At 41.2% G+C, this 23645-nt stretch overlaps 1 pseudogene; it reads left to right on the forward strand.

Annotated features, from left to right (window-relative positions):
• Positions 1-2421: 2421 nt before the first annotated feature.
• On the forward strand, positions 2422-2775 carry LOC122736570 (annotated as a pseudogene).
• The last annotated feature ends 20870 nt before the right edge of the window (positions 2776-23645 follow it).

Here is a 23645-nt window from a genome sequence, read left to right on the forward strand (position 1 = left end):
CACATTAAATTGAATCCAATCAATCAATCAATATTTATTAAGGATTACGATCACTTTACTAAGCATGGTGGATATAAAGTCATCTCTTCATTTCCCACTGGGATGTGCCCCTTTGGTCTTCCTCATCAAAACCCTGTGCTGGATATCTTCTGCACTCCCTTTCAACTTCATGGTACATAGTAGGCTTTTAATAAATGTTTATTGATGGATTGAATGAATGATATAGTCCTGCCCTCAAGAGGCTTACATTCTAGTAGGAAAGAGTATGTGAGTATACAGACATATAGTTATATACATGTGTCTATATATATATATATATATACATATATACTTGTATACACACATAGGTATGTATGTATACACATATGTGTTTATACAGAAAATATTCAAAATAAATACAAGGTAGTGAGGGATGAGGCACAGTCACTAGAAGGTGGGAGCATCATAAGAAAGGTGATACTTGAGTTGTCTTGAAGGAAGTTAGGGTTTCTAAGAAGTGGCAGTGAGGAAGGAGAGCTTTCCAGGATTGCAGCCAGGGCAAAGGTATGGTTCCATTGGTCAATAATCCATAAGAATTTATGTGCCAGGCTTTGGATTTATCTTGTTTGACACATCAAAAAGACAAAAACAGTCCCTGCCCTCCCAGAGCTTATATTCTATCAGGCTGAGATAGACAAGTACATAAGTGCATAAGGAGATCAATAAACAAGTATTAGTTATTATTAAGTACTGTGCACCAAGTTTTGTGATAAGTCATTAGATGATAAGTTCCTTAAGGGCAGGCACTCTATTTGCCTCTTTTTGTATCCCAGGTCCTTGTGCCTGGCACAAAGTAAGTGCTTTAAAAAATGTTTATTGAATGAATAAGTTCTGGAGAAAGAAGGAAAATAAACAGAAACAATCTTTATCTCCAGAGAGTTCACATCCTAATAGGGGAATTAACATATACATAAATAGCTATATACCAGATTCACATAGATTGAAAGGGAGGTCAGCTGAGATTTTGTCCAAAGGAGCTCCCAGTCTGTGGAAGGGGGAGGAATCTGTAATAATGGACAGATAAAATTACAAACCCCATCAGATTCTAATAAGGACCATGAGAGGTATAAACAAAATATTCTTATGGGATTTGAATATATTTATCTCCTTTAGACCTTCACCAGGCCTATGTGAGACCCTGAGCTCTCAAAGGCTATGACCATAGAACCCAAGCTCTCAAAGTTCAAGTTCACAAAACAGCTTTAAGCATGAGTTGATGCTGAAACAAATGCCTGTTGGCCCAGGACCAGCCTGGCTGGGTTGGTAGGCTTCAGGATGATGCATATTTAGTCACTTTTGCTCTCAAAGACCATGTACTAAGATGTAAAAAAGGGTCATGAATTGTAATAATGGAGGGTATTAAAACTGACAAAATCTTCAAAACTTTACAATGCTTAAGTAAAATCCTCCTAACAGGCCTAGGAAGGAATTGGGCCAACTATCATTATTCTCATTGGAAAAAAAATGAGATAATTGGAGCTCAGATATATTAAATAACCTGCCCTGCCCTCCTCTGGGGCAGTTAGGTGGTATAATTGATCGACGACTGGGCCTGAAGTCAGGAGGACTTATATTCAAATCCAACCTCAGATACTTACTACCATTGTCACCCTGGGCAATTCACTTAACCCTGTCTACCTCAGTATCCTCATCTATAAATAAACTGAAGAAGGAAATGGCAAACTATGCCAGTATCTTTGTCAAGAAAACTCCAAATGGGGTCATAAAGAAATATCTCTGCCCAGAAATATTTCAACCTAGGACAGTCACTACTCAGATCAGGAAACTTTATCAAACTTCTAAACAGAGTTAAGGCCTGGGTCTCAGAGATTATTGGGCTATAAGGAGCTAGTGTCTCTACTGTCTTGGGTGTACACAATGCAGGACTTCTGGTTAACTGAAAATTAGTGGGAAAGAGGTAGTAATTAACGTGGCCCATTTAGAAAGAGACAGAACCTCAAAGGATCTTATGCAGGATATTGTGCAGTAGTCTCCCTTCATAGGTGACATAGATGGCTTCCAGTGGGCTATACTTTGAAAAGTGGTCTGAAAAGAAAAGAGAAAAGGAGCTATAAGTACCACAATATAGCAACTCTTTTTGTTGTGGCAAAGAACTGAAAATCGAGGGAATGCCCATCAATTGGGGAATGGCTGAACAAGTTATGGCATATGATTGTGATGGAATACTACTGTGCTATAAGAAATGATGAGCAGGATTGCTTCAGAAAAATATGGGAAGGCCTGGTCAGACTCTTCATCTGTCCCCTTTCCTCCTCTCTCTTTTCCCCCTTCTCTTCCCTCCCCTCCCTGTCCCCTTCCTCCCCTCCCCTCCCCTCTTCCCATCCCCATCCCTCCCTTCCTGGCCTAGATGATGCAGTGGTGGAAATGGTTGAGGAGGCCACAGAGCCGGAGCCGAGGCGGACATCACGGGGCGGTGCCGGGACATGTTCTCCAAAATGGCCACGTACCTGACAGGCGAGCTGACGGCTACCAGTGAAGACTATAAACTTCTGGAAAATATGAACAAACTGACTAGCTTGAAGTACCTAGAAAAGAAAGATATTGCAGTAAACATAAGTAGAAACCTAAAGGACTAAAGCCAGAAATATGCAGCACTTCAGCCTTATCTGGATCAGATTAATTGAGGAGCAAATAGCATCTCTGGAGCACGCAGCCTACAAGTTGGATGCATAGTCAAAGAAACTAGAAGCAAAGTAAAAGAAGTTAGAGAGGTGATGAAGGGATTCTCCAACACAAAGACAGAGCCCAGGAATGATTGTGACAGGGGTATCACGCTAAGATGCTTTGACATTATAAAGGGCTGATGCCCGGAGGATGAGTGACTGGCAGCCCCCTGATGCTCCCCTAAAATTCCGTCCAGACCTTCATCTGATTGTGTGCTTCATTGTGGGGCCTAGACCAAGGCTCAGACATCAGTATCAACCCTGACTGGAGCAGACATGGAGGGAAGCTCTGGGTTCTAGGCTCCTCTCTGGCCCCGCCCCCAACCCAGACCCCAATAGGGCTCATCTTTGACTGCTCTGAATGTGCCCATCCCCATATCCCCTGTGTGTTCTTGAACTTGGATAATAAATGCCAATTTCTAAAAAAAAAGAAAAGAAAAATGGGAAGACTTATATGAACTGATATAGAGTGAAGTGAGCAGAACCAGGAAAATGTTGTACACACTAATAACAATATTGTAAGGATGATCAACTATGAAAGACTTAGCTACTCTGATCAATACAATAATCCAAGACAATTCCAAATGACCTAAGATGAAAAATTCCATCCACATCAGAGAAATAACTGATGGATTCTGAGTACAGATTGAAGTATATTTTTTTAACTTTTTTGGCAACATGGCTAATATGGAAATGTGTTTTACATGATGGCACATGTATAATAAATACATTGCTTATCAATGGGTGGGGGAGGAGAGAGAGAATTGGAAATTAAAAAAAATGTTAATGACTGCTTAAAAATCAATAAATAAATTTGAAAGACTAAAGAAAAGTGCCTGAATAGTTCCTTGCATGTGATAGGTACTTTAAAATGACAGAATAGGGGCAGCTAGGTGGCGAAGTGGATAGAGCACCAGCCCTGGAATCAGGAGTACCTGAGTTCAAATCCGGCCTCAGACACCTAACACTTACTAGCTGTGTGACCCTGGGCAAGTTACTTAACCCCAATTGCCTCACTAAAAAAAATGACAGAATAAATGATGGATAAATGATGGGTGAACATTATTAATTATAATAATCATAGGATCACCAAGCTAGTGCTAGAAGGGACCATAGAGATCACTTAGTCTAACCTTCTCACTTATAGATGAGGAAACGGGTTCATTGGCATTAAATAGCAAACCCGAGATTCAAATACAGGTCATGTAGTTCTAAAGTCAGTGCTCTTCCTGCTGCATCATTCTGCCTCACATGGTAGAAAGGAAAAGTAGATCTTGGGAAATCACAACTGCCTCAGTAGGGATAAAAGAAAAGAAGGGAGGAAGGACAGAAGGGAGAAAAGGAGAAAAGGAAAGGGTATGAAAAGGCAAGAAGGCAGGGATATATGAAGGAAGGAAGGAAGGAAAAGAAGGAGGGAGGGAAGAAGAAAGGTAAGGAGGGAAAGAGGGAGGAAAGGAAGGAGGGAGGGAAAAAGGAGGAAAGGAGGGAAGTATGAAAGGAAGGAAGGAAAGAAGGGAGGACAGAAGGAAGGGAGGAAAGGACGTAGGCAGGCAGGAAAGAAGGAAGAACGGAAGGAAGGAAGGAGAATGGAATGAAAAGAAGATAGAGCAATTGAATAATGGAAGAATGAAGTGAATAAGCAAGGAATAATGATTGAGTGATGGATGAATGAATGAATTGTGAATATAAATAATATTGGTTATTATTATGATTAATGGATGGTGGATAAATTACAAATGATAAATAATGCCTAAATAGTTCAGTGGTGTTAATAATAATGGTAATAAATGAGTTTTGAATGATGTATTGATAAATCAATGGTATTAATAATGATACATCAGTGATGAATGAGTGATGAGTGAATGAATTATAAAGTTATTAGATACATAAGTGAATAGATGGATAGATACAGAGGGCAAGGTCAAATATCACATTCTCTGCTCAACATTCTTAAACCCTTTGTCTCTTGAGGTTTCATACATAAATATTGTTTTCCATCACCATGACCCCATGAGCTCCTATGGTCTCAAGGTTAGCTTCTCCTTTCCTTCTCCACCTTTACTAAGGGGTCCCTGCTGTGTTTTTCTCTTACTCACTCTTCTTAATATTTAGCCAGATTTTTCAGTCTCCTTTCCCTAGGCTGCCCAGATGACTTCTAGGGGAAAAGGTACCATACTGAGTTTTTTGTAAGGTGCAGGAGGGGAGGGCTGTGATTTGCCATGGAAATGAATGGCTTGGAAGTCAGTCCTTGTCTCAAAGAAGAGGATGAAGAAAAAGATCACCCCCTTTGATTTATAATTCCTCACCTTAATATTATCTCTTATTCTCTTCTCTCTAGGATCAGAATCACAGAAATTTAGAGAAGAAACAGAACTCGAAGACCATCTCGTCCAACCCATGCCTGAACAAGAATCCCCTCTCTGATCTCCCCAACAAATGATCATCCAGACTTAGCTTGAAGATTTTCAGTGTCAGTACTAAGGACAGTGACTGACACATAGTAGGTCCTTTATAAATGCTGGTTGGCCTGGAAGGTCATAAGATTGTCAAGTTAAAACTGAAAAGGGAAATTAGCTCGACACCTTCATTTAAATACAGGGAAACGGATAAAGATCTTATAAGATTTATCCAAGTCCACTAGCTCTTCTAACACCAAATCGAGCATCCTTTCCACTATACCTTATTGCCTCTCTTCAATCCTAATAGCCAATCAGCTAAGGGTACCATAGTGCACAGAGTGCTGGGCCTGGAATCAAGAAGACATTAGTTCAAATCTAGCCTCAGAGACTTTATAACTGTGTGACCATAGGCAAGACATTTAATTTCTGTCTGGGTCAGTCTCCTTGACTGTGAAACAGGGATAATAATAGAACCCCTCCCAGGATTGTTGTAACAATCAACTGAGATAATATCTGGTACACAATAGATGCAATATAATTGCTTATTCCCTTCCTCCCTCCCCAATCAATTATCCCACATCTGTCCTTTCCTCCTTATTTTCTCTATTCCCACTTTTACCACCCTAGCAGAAGATAGTTTTTTACTCACTCAGACTATTAACAATAGTTTCCAAATATCTCCCCTTCTCCCTTTCCCCCTCACATCCAAATCATCTTTTATATCATGGCCAGAATGACTTTTCTTATGCATAACTCTCTGCTCATATCACTTCTTTGCTCAAACATCTTCATTGGCTCCTCCTGTTCCCCCAGGTCAAGTACAAACTTATTAGCAATGTAATCTGGGACCACATGACCTGACCAGTCTTCTCTCAGATTCTCTTGAGGTACTCTATGTTCTAACTGCACGAGTATTCCCTACTGCCTCCTGGAATATTCCCTCCTCTCTTGCATTTGTCTCCCTTGCACAGGAGGCCTCTCCTGATGGGCTCTGAAGGTTAGTGCTTTCTCTCTCATATTCCTTTGTATAGACTTTGCTTACCTATGTACATGCTGTATCTCCCCCACCTCCCACTAGGAACTAACATTTATATAGCACTTTAAGGTTTGCAAAAAACTTTACCAATGTTATCTCATTTGATCCTCAAAACACACTGGGAGGTGGATAGTATTATTAGCCTCATATTTCAAATGAGTAAACCAAGACAGACAGAAGTTAAGTGACTTCCCCATGGTCACATAGCTAGTAAGTATCTGAGGGCAGATATGAACAGAGGTTTTCCTGACTCTACACCCAGGGCTTTATCCATTATACCACCTGTTGTTGCTTAGTCATTTATGGTCAAGTCCAAATCTTCATGATCCATTTGGGATTTTCTTGGTAGAGGTACTGGAGTGGTTTGCCATTTCCTTCTCCTGCTCATTTTACAAAGGAGGAAACTGAGGCAAACAGGGTGAAGTGATTTGCCTAGGGTTATACAGCTAGTGTCTGAGACTGGATTTGAATTCAGGAAGATGAATCTTCTTGACTCCAGACTCTTTACTCCATGCCCTATGATGCCACCCAGCAGTTCTACTGTACTACCTATATACTTCTAGTAGTATGTAAGCTCCTTAAGTAATCAATACTACCATTAATTCTGAAAAGGCTTCTGGGATCTTGTCCTATAAGTCATCATGCCTAGGGACTGCCCAGATAAAATCTCCCTCCTTAGGTTGTCCATCAATTGGGGAATGACTGAACAAGCTGTAACATATGATTGTGATTTAATATTACTGTGCTATGTAATGATTGCAATGACGCCACCTGCTGGCGAGCTACTCTAGAAAAGCTCTGCCATGAGGAGAAGGCATCTGAGGGCAAGCCATGTGGTCAGTTCCTTGGCATCAGGAAGTGACATTTGCTCATGGGTATTGTCTATCAAAGTTACCAGCCAATCAACTTGAGGAGCCTCCCATTTCTTTTGGCTCCTGACCTCACCATGGTGGGTCAGATGCTGGGGTCTCTTAGATAGTTAGATTTTTACCTTTCTCTCTGATCATTAGAGCCTAATGCTCTTTAATAAATACTTAAATACTCTTGCTAAAGCTTATAATTTATTGGCGACCACTTATTAGATTTTAGATAGTATAGCTAGAATTTTAGCCCCATACAGCTATAAGAAATGACAAGGAGCATGATTTCAGAAAAACCCAGAAAGACTTTTGTCAACTGATGTAAAGTGAAGTGAGCAGAACCATGAGAATATTGTGCACAGTCACAGCAATGTTGTTCAATGAAGAACTATGAATGACTTAACTATTCTCAGCAATACAATGATCCAAGACAATCCCAAAGGATCAAAGATAAAGCATATCATCCAAAAAAAGAACTGATATTGATTGAACTCATACTGAAACATGCTATTTTTCACTTTCTTTTTTATTCGAGTTTTCTTATACAAAATTACTAATCTGTTAATGTTTTACATAATTGCTCATGTATAACCTATGTCTTCTTATCACCTGCGGGAGTGAGGGAGTGGGGGTGGGGGGAAAGGAAAGGGAAGGAGAGAGGGAGAGGATTTCGAACTAACACTTTCAATAAAAATGTTTATTTAAAAAAACCCTCCTATCTTTGTGTTGTTATTGTGCCCCATTAGAGTAAAAGCTTCTTATGGGTTTATACTCTTAAGTCTACAATTTAGAGCTTAGAGTATAATTGAGACCCTGAAATGGGGACTGACACTTTCATTTTTGCTTTTGCTCAGTGGGGCTCAGAAGGGTTCAGTGCTATGTAGCCACTGAGGTAATTTAAGTCTAATCCCTCCCCCTCCAAACTAAGGTGTTATAGGGAGGATTATACCCCTAATATATTGGGGAAAATATTTCTATGTTGCCTCTTACTGTATTTGTGAATCTCTCTTTGTAAAAGCCAATCATTTAAAATGGTTAAATGGAACTGGGGTTCTACTTAATAATTTCTTAAAATGAATAGGATACAGCTAGTAGATGCTTGAACCAATAGCAGAAAAAAGACACCCACAAACCTTTCGGGTTATCCTACAACCAACCCTAGGGCACGTAGGTGGTGTAGTGGATAGAGTGTCAGGCCTGGAGTCAGAAAGACTCATGTCTCTGAGTTCAAATCCAACCCCAGGCACTTACTAGTTGTGTGACCCTAGGCAAGTCACCTAACCCTATTTACCTTAATTTTCTCATCTGTAAAATGACCTGGAGAAGAAAAATGATTAAGTCTCTTCAATATCTTTGTCAAGAAAACCTCAAATGGGGTCATAAAAAGATGGACATGGGACAGCTAGGTGGCACAGTGGATAAAGCGCCTGTCCTGGTTTCAGGAGGACCTGAGTTCAAATCCAGTCTCAGACACTTAACAGTTACTAGCTGTGTGACCCTGGGCAAGTCACTTAGCCCTCATTGCCCCACCAAAAAATTAAAAAATTAAAAAATTAAAAAATTAAAAGATGGACATGACTGAAAAATGACTGAACAATAACAACCATCTGTTGGGGGTAAATGTAGTTTGCCTCAACCTGGTGGGAAGGATGTCAGGGTATACATATCACACCTATAAGAAATGCTTTTTTCTTTCATTTGTTATTTATTTATTAGCTTGTATTTATGCCATATGTATTTTATTTGTACTTCTTGTTTCGCTCATTAGAATATGAGCTTATTGTGACTAGGGAGTTTTCCATCTTTTTAATTGTATCACTAATCCTACAACAATGCATAGCAAATAATAGGGACTGAACATATACTTGTTGATTAATTATTCATTCAGGACTGAGCCTATTCACTTTATGTGTCTTTATCCCCATGATTCTGCACAGTGTCCTCCGGAAGTGGTGAGTTCTCCCTCACTGGTGGACTTCCACTATATCTAGTTGACCACTTTCTGAAGATATTGTAGATAGGACTCCCGCTCAGCTCTGGTTTACATTAGATGGCCTCTGAGGTCCCTGCTGATCCTGAGATTCTGAGAATGAATGGTGAGCCCGGGGAATACAGCCTGGGGCTTCTCCAGGCTCCAGTAGCTGGACTCATCCCTGGGCATGGGTCCAAGGTAAGGAGTGAATGAAAAAGCATCTCATTTTCTCCCCAGGAGGAGTGCTTGCTGTGGGAGTCTAACTCCACAGAGATTAGCCTCTTTGGCTCCCACAAACAAAGCTGGATATCAGACTTGGCAAAAGCCATCCAACTTCAATGATTCAGAATTCAGCCATAGTCTAGTCAATGCAGAGTTTCTGCCTGGGGACTGGGGGAGGGAAGCCTCAGCAGGGGAGAAAGAACCGGCTGCTCCAAATTATTTTAGAAGAAATTAATCATATATTAAAAGGAATTTATGACCATCCCACTCCGCCCTCATCACCATCACCTTGTTGATTCAGTATCGAACTGTGAGAAGGAGAAAAACACACATAGCATCTTTAGTCTTGGGCTAATTCCCCACAGGAGTCAGCACCTTTCTGAGAACTCTAGAAAAAGGGAGAGATGGGAAGATGGATCCTACCGGTGGAAAAGCCCTGAGCTTTGATAGGGAAACTTTCACATCATATTGCCCTGAAAAATGTCTTCATCTCCCTTGCTGGCTATCTACAAATCATGCTATAGTATTCCTTCTCCTTTCTGTATTGTGTTTTCCCATAAGAATGTAAGCTCTTAAGAGCTCTTTGCTTGTATTTGTTTCCCCAGCACATAGTAAACGCTTAATAAACATTGTGTCTGTCTATCCATCCATCCATTCATCTATCTATATCTCTATGTGTCTATCTATATCTCTATGTGTCTATGTATGTATCTATGTGTGTATGTATGCATGCACGTATGTTTCTATCATGTCATCTGTCCATCTATCATCTATCTATCATCTATTTATCTATCTTTCTATCTATTTATCATCTATCTATCTATCTATCTATCTATCTATCTATCTATCTATCTATCTATCTATCTATCTATCTATCAGAGACAGAGAATGACCCTGTGGCACTATTGCTTGTCTTTCCTGCCTCTTAAATCACAGAATTTTAGTAGTGGGAGAGGTCTTAGACATCACTTAAATCCTTTCCACTCATTTTACTTATACAGTATAATCCACTGTTAGGAGCTTAGCCAAAAAGTTTGGAGTGTTAGTGAAAGGAGTGGAAAGGCTTAGGAGGTATGTGTGGGGGGAGGGGGCTGTCTGCTGCTTTTCCTTAGCTCCCTAAGATCTAAGAGTAATTCAGACTTTATCTGAGAGCTAAGGCAAGTCAGGTTAGACACAAGGAGCAAGAAGGGAGGAGAAAGAAAATGTCTCAGCAAGCAGGTGGTATCAATGACAGGGAGTCCTGAGACAAGGCTATGAGAGCAATGGAAGCATCAACTATGTCTAGATTGACCTCTGTAATGCTTTTCCATCTGGACTGGAGACAGAGACTAGGGACCTTTTTCTCCTCTGCCTTCTTGGGTCTATAGACTAACTTGTACTCATAAATCGTTGATCTCTCTTCCTTTCTCTCTGTCTCTGTTACTCTCTATCTCTGTTACTTTCTGTCTCTCTGTCTTCTCCTCCTCTTCCTCCTCCTCTCTGTCCTTGTCCTTGTCTATCTCTGTCTCTGTCTCTCCTTGTCTCTGTCTCTCCTCCTGTCTCTGTCTCTCTGTCTCTGACTCTGTCTCTATCTCTGTCTCTCTGAGTGTGTGTCTATGTTTGTGTCTCTCTACTGATCTTAAAAATGGGGTTGTTTGAAGTATTTTCTTAGTACACTTGTGATCACGTAATACAATCTAGATGTCCATTCTGATCTGTGCCAATTTTGCTGGCTTGGATGCTCCTAATGAGATGGGGAATGGAGGGAGGACAAACCTGGAAGGGAAACAGATTCAAAGTATTGAGTTTTCACAAACCTAATTTGGATGTTTCACTACAACTGGTTGGGGATTTGAACTTCATATTTTACTGAGATTACAGTTCAGTGGAAGGAGAAAGAAAACAATATTTAAGGCCAGATTCCTCCTTATCAGACAAGAAACCCTCTCTACTCCCTTAAAACAGAAAAGGCACCGATGAGCTTGTTTCCACATTCAAAGCCCTGAGGCTCCCAAAATTGGTTTTAAAAGAAAGCCCATCATGGACTAAAGAAGAAGATGTGGACAAGCCACACCTAGATGAGGGGAAGAGGGAAGAGAGGCCACCCTCCTTCCCCACCAGCACACTGATAGCTCAGCCTGCCTTTGCCCACCAGCACCTCCTGATGCTTCTTACTATCTCTGGGACCCAGGGCAAATCACTTTATCACTCTAAGCCTCAGTTTCTCCATTTGAAAAGTGAAGGGGTTGGACTAAATGGCCTTTAAGGGACCCTTGGTTTCTATATTATCTTATCACTTTTCCCACCCCTTCCTAGGGGAAACTGAGGCCAAGTAAAGTAAAGTGACTCGCCCATTGCAGTAAATCGGGGCAGACCTAGGAGCCAGTCCTCCTGACTCCAAGTCCAAAGATCTTTGAACTTGTCCCTCTAGGAAATGGAAATGGAAAAAAAGGCTGTATTTGGAGCCAGAGGACCTGGGTTCAAATTTCAGCTCTGCTATTTATTAACTCTACGAGCTAAGCAAGTCACTTAGACTCTACAGGTCTCAGTTTGCTTACCTGTAAAGTTTACTTACCTGTAAAGAGGTTGGGGGTAGGAAGGTGGCAAAACAGAGTGCCAGGCCTGGAGTCAAGAAGACATCTTCCTGAGTTCAAATTCAGCCTCAGACACTTACTACCCTCTTTGCCTCAGTTTCCTCACCTTTAAAATGAACTGGAGAGTTGGGGCGGCTAGGTGGCACAGTGGATAAAGCACTGGCCCTGGACTCAGGAGTTCCTGAGTTCAAATCCGGCCTCAGACACTTGACACTTACTAGCTGTGTGACCTTGGGCAAGTCACTTAACCCCAATTGCCCTGCAAAAAAGAAGAAACAAACAAACAATAAAATGAACTGGAGAGGTAAATGGCAAACACCTTCAATATCTTTTACAAGAAGAGCCCAAAACAGTTTCATAAAGATTCAGACAGGACTGAAATAACTGAACAACAGCAGAAGGAGAGATTAAGCTAAATGAACTCTAAAATCCCTTCTGGGACAGTGGACTGAGGGCTGGATATGGGATTAGTAGGTTCAAATCCCAGCTCTGATACTTAAAAGTTGTGTGATGAGGTAAGTCACCTCTGAGGATCCACTTCCTCATCTGCAAAAGGATGAAGGTGGATTAGATAAACTGTGTGGAGGGCAGGGAAATAATATGGTGAATAGAACGCTAGCATAGGAGTCCAGTAGACCCAACTTCAGATTTGGCTGAAGATACTTATTAGCTGCATAGCTCTGAGCAAGTCACTCAACCTTTCTATGCCTCAGTTCCATTGTCATTTAATAATGAAGAAAATAATAACACCTACCTCCCAGGATTGTTGTAAGAATAAAATGAGCTATTTGGAAAACTCTTTGCCAACCAGAAAGCGCTAGAAGAAATATATCACTAGTTGTATAAATGCTAGCCATGATCAAGAAGCTGATGATGATGTAAAGTGTGTTTGTTCCCCACATAAGTTACATGTATGTCCACCTGCATTTGTCTAAATTTGGCTCACAGTGAGACATGAATAGGAATCTCTAGAATCTTTTCCAGCCCTCCTCCAAGAGAGACTTTGATTCTTTCTTCAAGGGTAGCTAGAGAGTCCACAAAGCTGGCTGCTCTGCTCTCTTTCAGAGAGAGAGAGAGAGAGACTGAGCAACAAAGACAGTGAGAGAGACAGAGTCAAAAAAGGATTCTATCTGTCCTTTAAATATTGTTAGTCTAGAGCAATTACTTTGTTCTAAGGTTCAAGTTACTTTCTTTATCACTATCTCTTTGAGGATTTAATACAGTGCTTGGCACATAGTAGGTACTTAATAAATGCTTGTTGACTTGACTTAAAGGTGGAGTGCCCCAAAGTTATATTCAAAGTCTTCATTATTCTTGTTGTTTGTCCTTCATCATGAAGACGACTATGACATAGAGATTCTGTCATGACTTGCACTGAATTGGATTTAAGTGAGGGAGGCTTGTGCAAAGTCACCAACCTCACTCTCTCTTCCAGAGTCACCTGGGTCCAGTGGCAAGAGATACATCAGGACGACTGCAGATGGCCCCAGATGTTTATTAGCTGGGTTCTAAATTTCCTTCCAGTCCTAAATGATTATACTAAATTATTATTTGGGGGCAGCTAGGTGACACATTGGATAGAGTGTTAGAGTCAGGAAAACCAAAGTTCAAATCCAGTTATATGACCTTGGATAAGGCACTTAACCATTGTCTGCCTCGGTGGGAATAATAATAGCATCTACCCAGGAGTATGAGCACCAAATGAGATAGTAATTGTTAAAGGAAAGAAGGAAGGAAGCAAGGAAGGAAGGAAGGAAGCAAGGAAGGAAGGAAGACTTCTTAACACAATGCTTGGTATATAGTAGGTGCTTAATAAATGTTTATTTCTTCCATTCCCATTCCCTTATCTGAAGACTTTTATTGTCTCCTCCTCTGGAAATCAGAGGAGAAAGGGACTATATATGCATTCCATCCATGTCTAGTCTTAGAAAAGAAAGATGGGAAATCAAGAGCTCAACCTAAGTAGAGGGCGAAGGGTCTGGGGAGATTTGAATACCTATTTGCCCTTCATAGCTTTCTTGTCTGTTTAATGTGAAGTTACTGGGGACACACACAGGGTGGATTCATGTTCCTAGTAATAGCTATAGTTTAACCATTGATATGAAGCAAACGGGTGGTTAAGTATGTTCCCCCTCTGATTAGTTGTTTGTAGAGACAAAAGCTTCTGAGGTATTCTGGTTGGCCAGGCAGAAACCCGATGAACCCAGGGCCCTGCTGAATCACTCCAAAGACATCACAGCTGCTCCCCTCCAGCCCCCCAGACTCCAGGCCTCAGAGAATATAACTTGCAAACCTGCTTTCCCAAGGGACTTTCACCAAATCCTCTGCAGACATTATTAATGAGCTGACAACAGCAGATAAGGGGACAGGCTATTCTTGTAACCTTTCCCAGGGGCAATGAAGCTGCAGTGCTGTCCCCAGCATTTTCTTTCCTGGGGAAGATGGCAGGTCTGAAGGGCTTGGCTGACACTTAACAGCCTGAAGATTAAGGAAAATTCTGATATTCAGGGAAGGGATTCAGACCAGCTGCCTGTTTGCCCTATTTCTAACCCACAGTTATTTATGGTATCTGCCTTCTAATTTTACCATTTTTTTAACCTTGAAGTTGTTTACCTGTTGGAGGTGAGTCTTTCTTCATTTATTTCACAGAACTGTAGGATTTTCAGGCTACAAGGGACCTCAAAGGCCATCTGAATCAACCCACAACAATATACCTGACAAGTACTTGCTTCCTCACAAACAACAATCCATCTCCCAACTCCATGCATTTGTACCAGCTAGTTCCCAGGCCTGGAATACTCTCTCATCTAACCTCTGATTTCCAGGTTCTTCCTTTTCTTTTTTTCAACAGGGCAATGAGGGTTCAGTGACTTGCCCAGGGTCACACAGCTACTAAGTGTCAAGTGTCTGAGGCCAAATTTGAACTCAGGTCCTCCTGAATCCAGGGCTGGTGCTTTATCCACTGAACCACCTAGCTGCTCCCCAGTTTCTTTAATACTTTAAGTTTCATTTCAAAGCCTACCTTCTACCAGTGGACTTTCCTCCCCACTCACTCAGTCCCCAGCATCTTACCCTTTGCGATTTCCCTCCATCTTCCCTCTATATATCTTGGATGCACAGTTATTTCCATATTGTCTCCCCCATTAGAATGTGAGCTTCTTGAGGTCAGGGGCTGTTTTTGACCCTTTTTGTATCCCCAGCACGTAGTACAGTGACTGACCTGTAGTAACTGTTTAATCGATGCTTATTGACTGACTGGTCATCCAGCCTCTTCCTGAAGGTCTCCTCTCAAGGGGAGCTTATGACCTCCTTAGGCAGCCCATTCTGTTTTGGGATAGTTCTAATTAGGAAGCTTTGGGAGTTTTGTAAATTTGCCTTTTTGGAACTCTTATCCATTGCTCCTGATTCTTCCCTCAAGGGTCAAGTAATCCTTCTTCCATATGGTAGCCCTTCAAATATTCAAAGATCGTTACCATGCCCGACCACACACCCCACAGTCTTTCCTTCTCCAGGCAAAACAGTTCCTTTGACTGATTACTTTAACTGTAGCATGGACTCTAGCCTCTTCACCCTCATCTGGACACTCTCCAGTTTATCAGTGTCCACTTTGACCGGAGCAAGGTAAAGAGGGACAGTCATTACCTTTTTGTGCTGACTAACCCATCTCTGGATCTTCCAGTTGGGACATATAAGAAAATCGGGCCCCTCTGAGAAAGCAGGGAGAGCCTAGTGGAGAGTGGTCTGGTTTCTAAGTCAGTGAAACTCTATTCCAGCCTTGGGCAGGTCCATTTATTGCTCTGCATCCTAATTTCCTCATCTGCAAGATAACAACAAACAACAACAACAGCAATAAAATGTCTAAAGTAGTGTGATTTAATGCAGATGGGTCAAGAATGTGGCTGATGGGTAAAACTCCCCCCAAAACAGCCCAAACTAGACTAAAATATAACTAGGAAATATTTATCAAAAAAATATTAAAATACAATAAAACAGAGATGACATTACATTTATTTATTTGTTTGGTCATTCATTTATTATCTATCTGTTTGTTTATTTTTTTTTACCATTACATTTTAAAACTAAGTCAATATGCAACCCATGAAAATCCTTGTGTACAATTTAGTGGCCCCTGTTTCTATTTGAGTTTGACATCACTGATGTGTTAAGATAATGGATTTAGTAGATACTCAGGGACCCACCTGGAGATTTAAACTGATTGAATTGGATAAGACAGCTGACTGGATTATTGACTCCTAGTTAACTAGATTGAAAGCACACCTGGCTAGTACTTAAGAGTACTTAAGAAAGCATGGTTCTCAGAAGCTGACAGCTTTGAACTTTGACCATCTTCGGACCCAGTCAACCAACTGGCTTGAGGAGCCTCCCATTTCTGGGAGGGGACAGGAGGGAGGAAGCTGAGCCTATGCAGGGGGCTCACTCTCTTTTGGTTCTTGACCTGGCAGTGGTGGAGACAAGACTTCAGAGGACTTCACAGAGGAGTTGAGGAAAGATAGGAATGCCAGGTTGTAGGAATTCTGTTCTCAATCTTTCTCTTTCTTTTACTATCTTTCAATAAACCCTTAAAAACCTAAACTCGTTTATCAGTGATTTTAGTCAATTTCCCCCCAAACTGGGGGGACAGATTAGAACCTACATTTAGAAATTTAAAAGACACACTGATTTAGAGAAGGTTGGAGTCAGGATGATGCAGAATCAACTGCAACTTCTCACACATGCCAACTATGTGACATTGGGAAAGTCTCTTAACCTTTGAAAGCCACAGACAAAAAGAAACAAGAAGAAAGAGAGGAGGAGGAGGAGGGAGAGAAGAGAAAGAGAAAAAAGGAATGAAAAGAGAAAGGAAGAAGAAAAAAGAGAAAAATGTATGAGGAGATTGGGAGAGAGAGAGAAAGAAAACACACAGAGACAATCATAGGACCATTCCATATATACATTATCTCATTTGAGCCTCACTACAGCTTTGTGAGGTAGGTGTTATTATTTTTCCCATTTCACTAATATAGAGACAGAGGTTCAAAGAGCAAAGAGTTTGGGGCTTGTTCAAGCTCACACAGCCTAGTGTCAGTGTCAGAGGCTGGCTCTAAAGGCAAGTCCTCCTGACTGGAGATCCAGTGCTCTAACCACTAAGCAGCCCTGCTCAAGATGAGTTTGGAGGTTACCTTCTGGCTCTCAATCTTAAAATTGTGCAACTTGCCCACTCACTGCAAATGGAGGTAGCTCTGCCCCTGTATTTCTCTCTCTCTCTCTCTCTCTCTCTCTCTCTCTCTCTCTCTCTCTCTCTCTCTCTCTCTCTCTCTCTCTCTCTCTCTCTCCAACCTTAACTGACTATGGACAGCAATGCCAAGCTAAAGCTCTGACTACCAGAGACTTTCTGCCAATTATCATCATGAGGATGATTTTCAGTTATGATTGGGATGCCTGGTGAGTGGCTTGTTGAAGGGTCATTCCAGCCAGAAAGGAAAAGCCAGGACATATGCCCACCCAGGACATACCAAGTGGAGGAGCTGGAACTAGCACTCTGGTCTCCCACCTCCTGGTTCAATGTACCTTTCACTATGCTGCACTTGCATTTCTGACCTCTGGTCTTCTGTCCATCTGGTCAAGTTGATTTGGCATCTCCAGAGAACACCCTATCTCCATGGTCTGCTTTTTGGCCAGAAATCTTTTCTCTCCAAGATTTCTGTCCTGCCAGATGACAACTCCATTAAAGCTTGCTAACATTTGGAACTCAGTACTGGGCTGTCAACTCTGCCAAAGCAACCAATGACCAAGTATGCAATATTCTGTGTCCCACGTTCTATCTGCATTTTCAAATCACCTAGCACAATGGTATGATTGCTTTGTTTTAAAGATACAATCAAACTTATTTACTTCGCTCATATAATTAGATACAATTATGCCAATTAAGAGTATCCAGGATAATCAACTAAAAATTACTCTAAATACTAGAAATACATCCAGCAGCAAGCAAGCTGAGTCTGCAGGTACAGATATGGGGAACATTTTCATAACTGAAGCTCAAATGCTTCAGAGGAGTTGGTATAAGGAGAATGATACCCCCTACTGGTGCCCCCTGAAAGTGGCATTGTCAAGACTTGGGATAACCTACTCTTGGTTTAACTATGCTACCTAAAATCAATACAGAATATCAAAGATCATTTTAAGAGGATAGGGTGATGAGATTTAGGGATGTAAGCGACCTTAGAGATTACCTAATCAAATACAGCATCCTTCAAGGCTCACCTTGGGTACCACCCTCTCTATGAAATCTTGCCCCACCTTTCTCTTAAAATGATCTTGTGTTCATTGATCTAGGCTCCTGAAGTTGGAGTCAGTATGGCCTAGAATCATGCCCTACTTCTGATGCATGCTGGCTTTGTGATACCGAGAAAGTCTCTAAACCTTCAAGAGCCCTAGGCAACTCTCTAAGATTATATAAGACTTCGGGACATATATGAGACTCTTTTTTATTGTCTCTTAAACATAGTTGAATTAGTCCTTAGAGAGATAAAATAGCATGGTGGTTCAGAGGGCTGGACTTGGAATCAGAAAGAGCTGTACCCAAATCTTTCCTCTGATATTTAATAGTTGAGCATGTTGTTTCACCTTTGTTTACCTCAGTTTCCTCAACTGCACATCGAGGATAATAATAGCACTTCCTTCTTGGGGTTGTGTTGAAGATCAAATGAGGTAATATTTGTAAAGATCTTAACACCATACCTGACATATGGTAGATAAATGTTTATTCCTTTCCCTATCTTCAAGGAGTTTACAATCTAATGAGGGAAGATGATACTCAAAAGGAAGCTGAAAGGGGGTGGAAAGGTATGCTCAATGAGGGGAAATGGTGGAGAAGTCAGACAAATCCCAGAGTAGGGCATTTGAGTGAAAAGTGAGATGTTCTGAGCTGAACTCCCTTCCTTAGAATGTAATATAATATGCCCAAGGTCATGTCCTTAGGAAAAGTGAATTTCACAGTCTCATAGAATATTCAACCTACCTTTCCAGGATTATCAGACACTATTACCCATTGTACTCTATTGTCTAACCAAACTGACCTTTTTGTTATGTCTCATACTAAAATTCTATCTTTGTGCCTGTCCCTCAAGCCTCACTCAATGAAAGAAGAGATGGGAGACAGAGAAAATCAATTTCTGTTCATTGGACAAAATTAATTTTTAAAAGAGTGTTGGGGCAGCTAGGTGGCGCAGTGGATAAAGCACCGGCCCTGGATTCAGGAGTTCCAGAGTTCAAATCCAGCCTCAGACACTTGACACTTACTAGCTGTGTGACTCTGAGCAAGTCACTTAACCCCATTGCCCCGTAAAAAAAAACAAAAACAAAAACAAAACAAATGATAAAAGAGTGTTGACCCAACTTAGTCCTCAACTGAGACCTTCCTTACATCAGTGAAATTATAGGTCCATTGTTGTTCTTGTTCAGTTGTTTTTCAGTTGTGTCCAACTCTTCCTGAAACTATGTGGGTTTTCTTTTTGGACAAGATACTGGAGTGGCTTGCCTTTTTCTTCTCCAGTTCATTTTACAGATGAGAAAACTGAGGCAAATGGGGTAAAGTGACTTGGACAAAGTCCAAGCTAGTCAGTGTATGAGGTCAGATTTGAACTCAGAAAGATGGCCTGACTCCAGGACAGGAATTCTATCTACTAGGTCCCTTAGCTTCTTATAGGTTCATCCCTGACACCTAAATACAAGATAAGCAGGATAAGATGCTTGGTGGCATCAGAAAAGACCCTTTGCAGGAGATAACACTTGAGCCCAGCCTTGAAGAAAGATAAACATTCTAAAAGATAGAGGTTAGGGGCATAGGCATAGAGACAGAAGATGGAATGGCCTATATGAGAAACAGATGGACCATGGGGGACCATGAAGTAACGGCTGATAATCCTGAACAGGTAGGTTGAGTATTCTGTGATTCTGTGAAATTCACATCTACTACATGCATGACCTTGGTATTACATTACACTCTGAGAGTTAGTTTCCCCATCTGTGAAATGAGAAGGCTGGACCCAGTGATCACTAAGGTCCGTGCCACCTCTGAAATTCTTTGCTTGACCATTTTTTTTCATGAACTTCCCTTAAGATGTTGATTATTTCTCCTTATTCCAGCAGGAATTGAACTGTTCTTTTTGCTGACCTTACACCCCTTTGTCTTTGTGCCCTTGTCACAATGTTCCATTGCAACCAAGTGAAATAGGAAAAATAAAGAAGCAAACTTTAAAAATTCATGACCCTCTATGCTTCCTGCTCCACATTTAGCCCCCAAAGGCAGCTGTTCTAATTCCCCAGGAGACAAGAGTCACGAACCTACAAACTGGAGGAGAATTCAGAAGCCACAGAATCTAGCCTATGCTGAAGGAATTCCTGGTTAAACAGCCATGAAAAGGACTTTGCTGGGAGAAGACGACATCCATTGAGGAAATCACTGCTTCACAAGGAATCCCATGCACCTTTGGGGTAATACGAATCATCCAGTGATTAGCCTGTCTGGAACATGGTAGGTGATTTATAAATGCTTGTTGACTTGGCTTGGCTCGAATTATTAGGAAGTTTCTCCTTGCCTCAAATCTAAATCCATCTTTTTTTTACCCCATGCCTCCTAGTTCTGCCCCCTGGAGTCAAGGAGAACAAAACGGAATCTCCTTTTCACATGACACCCTTTCAACTACTTGAAAACAGTTCTTGTGCCCTGCCTCAAGCCTTCTCTCCAAGCTAAATATACCCAGTGCCCTAAATTTTTCCAATTCCTTCACCTCATCCTCATGAGGCATGTTGTCCATTCCCTTCACTATCCTAATTGCTCTCCTCCAGATTTACTCCAAAGTATCACCCAGATGGGGTGCAATGATGAGCCATGATTACATTTTTCCCTTTCATTCCACAGAACGGAGAGTCTGTCTAATTGAATTAGAACTTGAAAGGCCCATGCCTTCCATTCCAAATGGCATGATTTTGAAAGATAGACTCTGTCCCCCAGAGCATTTAAAGGGGCTTGAAATTTCACGAAAGGTCACTGCATGAACTCACACAGCAAAGTCCACCAGGAGTTTTCGATGTCCCACTTCCCGGGTTAGAAGTGTGGTTTCCGTAGATATAATTACTCAAAGTTCCCCTCCTCCCATGGCATTTCTCCTCTAGGGGACTTTTAGACCTCAGCCATTTCCAATCAGATTGAACTAACCCTCAGTCTTCACATCTTGGCCGCCAAAGGGTGAATTACTCTAAGTAAGGTTCAATCCATTAAGCACCACTTTATTTATACGGCACTGACCACCCTAATTTAGCGCTGAGCTTCAGCAATTCTTTTGCCAAGCTTTCAAACAGGAAAAGCTTAATTCTGAAAATAGGGCTTTGCAGACTGGAGGGCAAGTCTTCCATCTTTCCTTCCTGGAGTCAGCCCCTAAATAACCTATAAATATTTGTTTCAAGAAGAAGTGAGTGGACTGCTGATTTGGAGTCAAAATATCTGAATTAAATAAATCCTGGCTCTGTTAATTGCTCCCTGCATGACAAGCAAATCATTTCACCTCTCTTGGCCTCACCTTCCTCACCTGTGAAATGGGGAGTTAAACTATGTCATCTCGGGCATCTAGGTGGCACAGTGGATAGAGCACCGGCCCTGGAGTCAGGAGTACCTGAGTTCAAATCCAGCCTCAGACACTTAACACTTACTAGCTGTGTGACCCTGGGCAAGTCACTTAACCTCAATTGCCTCACTAAAAAAAACAAACAAATAAACTATATCATCTCTAATCTCCTTCTGAGCTTTAAACCCACGATCCTATTAGTGGCCTTCTGGTCTTATAAAAATAAGCTGTTTGCCACAAGGGTGGCCTTTCTCATTCTCAGTTTCCTCATCTGTAAAAGGAGGAACATGATGCTACATGGCCTCAGAGGTCTCTTCCAATTCTAGGGCAATGATTTCAAGTTGCTTCCACTCACCTTAGTCCCCCCAAAAATGTAGTAGTAATAAATAATATTAACTAGAATGATATCCAACTTGGTGGTGCCATAGTGCACAGAGTGCCAAGCTGGGAGTCAGGAAGACTCCTCTTCCTGAGTTCAAATCCATCCTCAGAAACTTACTAGCTGTGTGACCCTGGGCAAGTCACTCAACCCTGTTTACCTTGTTTCCTCATCTATAAAATGATCTGGAGAAGGAAATGGCAAACTGCTCCAGTAGGTTTGCCAAGAAAAACGCAAAGAGGGTCGCAAAGAGTTAGACACAACTCAACAACCACAACAACACTTTACAAATATCATCTTATTTGAACCATATACTCTTTCCACTTTTTGGCTGGTTTTTTTTCTTTTGGGATTTTTTTTCCCCTTGTGTTCTGATGATTCTTTCACAACATGACTAATGCAGAATTATGTTTAATGTGATTGTACCTATATAACCTATATCAGATTGCTTTCTGTCTTGGGGAGGAGGGAGGGAAAAGAGAGAGGGAGAAAATTTTGTAACTAAAAATCTTATGAAAAGTAATGTTGAAAACTGTCTTTACATGAAACTGGAAAATAATAAAATACTTTTATGATTAAAAACCAAACAAAAACAAAAAATAAATATATAATAAAGTTTTTTTAAAAGAAACCACGAATATCATTTAATTTGAACCTCACAACAATGCTTGGAGGTAGGCATTATATTATTCCCATTTTATGGAGGATAAAACTGATTCTGAGTGACAAAGTGATTTATTTGCCCAGAGTCATACAGCTAATAAGCATCCGAAGCCAACTTTGAGCTTGGCACTTTATTCACAGCACTACTAAGTTCCCTCAATTGTAAAATGAGAAGAGTTGGACATGCCGATCTCTAATGTCCCTTTCAGACCCAGTTTTATGGGTCTATGACCTAGTACCTCCCACCGGACATTGCCCATAGCAGATACTGAAATGCTTGCTGTATTTTTTCACTGAGCCTTTGAGCAAATGACTTTTCCTCCTTGGACCTCAGTTTCAGCATCTATAAAATGAGGTTAATAGCTGAGTATTGTCAACACAGAAAAATGCTCTGGAAACCATAAAAGGGCTCTACAATTTTGGATCCCCCCACAATCTAGATAAATGCAAGGGGCAGGGGAATGGCGATGCACCTGGTACTCAATGTTGTCCTATGAAAACTGGGGATAAGGTGTATAAGGACAAAGAGTTGCAGTAAACCATTTTAGGGAACCAGTAAATTCCCCCATAGGCTGAAACCTAGGAATCATGGTGGTCCACTCAGAAGGAAGAGGCCTCATGTATTTGTATTCAGTCCAGGGGCTGACAGAAGGAAACATCACCCAGGGAACCTATTTTCAGAGACACATGCTTCCTTGAGCTAAATCACCAACCAGGAGAGAACAGACTCCTCTCCTTTCTATGCCAACTTAACACATTTCAACCCTGCACAGGGTCACTTAGAGGGTACAGTGGATAGACTTGAAGGCGAGAAGACCTGAGTGTGAATCCTGCCTCTGATGCTTACTAGTTGTAGGACCCTGAGAAAGTCACTTAATCTTTCTTAGACTCAGTTTTCTCAATTGTAAAATGGGAATATCAGCACCCAAGTCACAGAGCTGCTGAAATGAGGTAAAATTTGTGAAGCAGTTTGTACCACCTGAGGCACTATATATAAATGCGAGTTATTAGTATACACACATAGAAAGGGGTAGATGAGTTTGTTAGCATTTTATTGACCAGGTCTGGGAGTACCTCCTGTGAATTGCTGGGGAAAATGTTTTGCTTGGTGATTTTGGATTTTTACTTATCTCTGCTTCCTTTGGCAAATGAAAGCCTTATGGCGTGAGTACAAGGGCTCAATGTACTTCCT

This window comes from Dromiciops gliroides, chromosome 1 (genome assembly GCF_019393635.1).
Source record: "Dromiciops gliroides isolate mDroGli1 chromosome 1, mDroGli1.pri, whole genome shotgun sequence".
NCBI lineage: Eukaryota > Metazoa > Chordata > Mammalia > Microbiotheria > Microbiotheriidae > Dromiciops > Dromiciops gliroides.